Source organism: Parasteatoda tepidariorum, chromosome 9 (assembly GCF_043381705.1).
Source record: "Parasteatoda tepidariorum isolate YZ-2023 chromosome 9, CAS_Ptep_4.0, whole genome shotgun sequence".
Lineage (NCBI taxonomy): Eukaryota > Metazoa > Arthropoda > Arachnida > Araneae > Theridiidae > Parasteatoda > Parasteatoda tepidariorum.
This window is the reverse complement of record NC_092212.1, coordinates 42,160,382-42,163,740: the sequence shown is the minus strand read 5'-3', so window position 1 is coordinate 42,163,740 and position 3,359 is coordinate 42,160,382.

The following is a 3,359-nucleotide window of genomic DNA, read 5'->3' as shown; positions in this document are numbered from 1 at the left end:
ATTGTCATCGTACTCTTCTTCTTCTTCCGTCAAACCAAGTCACGTAAATAGACTAATTTTACGAAAATCACCTCAAATTCAATTGATAATTTATAATTTCATTAGAAAAATACAAATTTCATGAAAAGTCGACCCTGACAAGAAAATAAGGAAAAGATTGGGAACTTTTAAAGGAGATAAATATGGGAAAATGCACAAGAGTGCATTTTACAAATTGAAACTGAAACTTCAGTTTTTCCCGTTTAAAAAGTGTTGATTTATAATATAGAATTGAACATATATTTTAAAAACTGAAAACATTTTTTCTGGCAGACCACTAGCTTCAACTTCTCGAATTTATTCAGTTTCAAGGCATCTTTGATTTCTAGTTTCGTTTTCTCAATCATCTTATTCTTTCAAAAAATATTTAAGGTTATTTTTATTTAGTTTCCATTCTAATAACATACTACTCAAATTAAATTGCTAAATGTGGTGTTTTTTTTGTAGCATAATTTGATTTGTTCAGTGTATGAATGTTTTTTCTAATTGCAATTAAAATTTGGAGTATAAATATAAAAAAATCATTTTAATAAACTTTTTTTTAATACTATATTACTTATATGCAGATAAACAAATTAAAATTCCATTTTCACAAATCATATATTCTCATTACAGAGAGTGCTACTCAAATCAATATACAATTTTTTTTGCAGAATAATTTGATTTGTGCGTAAAACGTAATTATTATTATTATTTTTTTTTTTTTTAAATTTTAGTTTAAATTTGGAGTATATACAAAATAATCATTTTGCGAAAGTTTTTAATACTGTGTTACTTTTATGTAGATAAACAAATTAAAATTCTATTTTACAAATTTTTCAGATATTCGAAAATAATTATGCAAATTAGAGAAAAACCGGGTATATATTCGTAAATTTTAATGTTAAAAAATAAATAAATAGATAAAAAGGAGACTGTTAAGGAAATCACTAAGAGAGAAACATCATTCATAAACTTATTTGTAATTATACAACTCATCACAATAAATTATAATAGTATTATATTTAAGATAAATCTAAAGTTCTCTCTTGCTTCTTTTTCATCTGGAGCCCTGTCTCTGTAAGCAAACCAGATGCGAATTTTTCTTTGAAAGTTCTGTGAACACGATCAAGTCAGCTTCATCTCAGTTTTGATACCTTTTCCTCAATGCTTTAATTTAAGCATTTTTTTTTCCAAAACATTTTCATTTCACTGTGAAGACTCGGTTCCCCATAGATCTTTAAAATTAAGCGTCACTGGCAACGGTCAGTTAGCGGATGGGTGACCACTTTGATCAGCCTGCGAAGAGACCGAGGGTGCGCGGTATCGGTCCTCGTAAAACTGTAGGTAACAATCCGATCTACGGAGGATCAGAAATGAGATGGCATGTCCTCGGATATGTTTCCTAGATCGTCGCCAATAACCCTTTGTGCAACTCTAATGCGTCGCAAATAAAGCCCTACTACCACTCAAGTCCAGGAAGTTTTAAAAAAAAATCTTCAGCATTTGTGTTGAAGGATTTCTAATTTTTGTTGTTTTTAAACTTCGCTCTGTTTCCATGTTTCAGCATTATATAGTATCACTGCTTAGATAATAGCTTTGTAAACTACTATTTTTGTATTTATTTAATTTGGTCCCTTTCAAAATTTATGTTGCCAATTAAAACTTATTCTTGCTTTAATTATTCTTTGTTTTATATTTTCGCAATTACCTCCTTTCTTTTTAAAATCAGGTACAAGGCCCAGAGGATTCAATATCACATATATCTAGATCAACGCTTCCCAAAAGGTGTTCCGCCAGTGTTCCCCAAAAGACGGACAGAGGTTCCGAGAGATGTGATATTTTTAACCAGTAATAACAATATTTATATCCAATCAAAAATTTATTTGATATTTAGGTTATTTATATGAACTTCTTTAGTTTAAATACGAATGAAAAAAAGTAGTAGAATTTAATATATATATTTCAATAACAATATGCTGAATAAATTATGAAAAGGATGTGCACTTACAAAAATTTCATATGTATTTTTCATCAAGCCTTTAAATTCTAAATAAAATAACTAAATTCAAGAATAAAGAATTATGTTTTTCTGATAACTATTGTCATAATTTTTAAAGGCTCTTTTTTAAAATCATTATTTATCTTATTTTATTAATTTTAACCACATACATACACCAAGAAAATAATTCTTAATATTAAATATTTCATTCAACACATGAAACATTTTCAAAATAATTCGAAGCCTTTTTTTTTCTCTTGGTAAGTATCTTCCCAACTACACAATCAAAAAAAATAATAATAATTTAGTTTCCATTTACCGTATAATTTAACGGACCAGCTAAAAGGTAAAGTTCCGCAAATTAATATTCTTAGTGTATCACTGTAGCTTAATGGAGTGCTCTTCGAGTGTTTCCAATTACACACGTTGGATATTTAAATTAACAACCCAGCCTTTTTTTTTTCACAATCAAATTTCTTCAAACGAATTGTTAATAATATCATAAGAGAACGCTCCATTTTCTAAGTTAAATCATGATTATTAATGGGTTCCGACCAGGGCCGGATTAACCTATAGGCACACTAGGCACGTGCCTACGAAATTCAGGGGCCTACGAAAAACTTGGGGGAAAAAAAATTTATTGACAAAAATAATTTAACTTTAAAAACAACAAGTGTATTTTGCACAAAATTATGAAGATACAAATAAAAATATAATATTTTTCGGTAATAAATTATTTTGCAGAATCTTATGATCTAATATATTACTTTTTTGCGATTTTTGGATTCAACGAAATCTTGTATTATGCTGTCGAATTCCAAACTACGCAAAATGTCGTATTCAATAGACATAAGTGCGAGCGATGCCAAACGATCTTGATTCATTGTTGAACGCAAATAATTTTTTATCAATTTTAATCTGGAGAAAGATCTTTCTCCTTCTGCATTTGATCCAAGAATCGACAAACATATTCTTAATGCAATGCGAACGTTAGGAAAAGTATTCACAAGTTTATCTTTAAGTTGAGCCTTCAACATTTATTGTAAAGATTTATGTTCATACAAATTTGAAAATAGTAAAAATTCATTTACAAATTTTTCCTCTAAATCGGATGAGTAAATTTTTACCAAATTTTGCGCTTTTACTTTAATCTCAGATTCTGACAAATTTTTGTGAACAAGAAAACCGAAATTATCGTACAAATCACTGTAAGCTTTACGCCTTTTAGTCATTTCTGAAATTAATACATCTAAAATGGCGTAATACGTTTCCATACGAAGAAAATTTTAGCATATATTTTGAAAAGAGGGGAGGAGTGGGGGAAGGAGGGGAGGGCCCA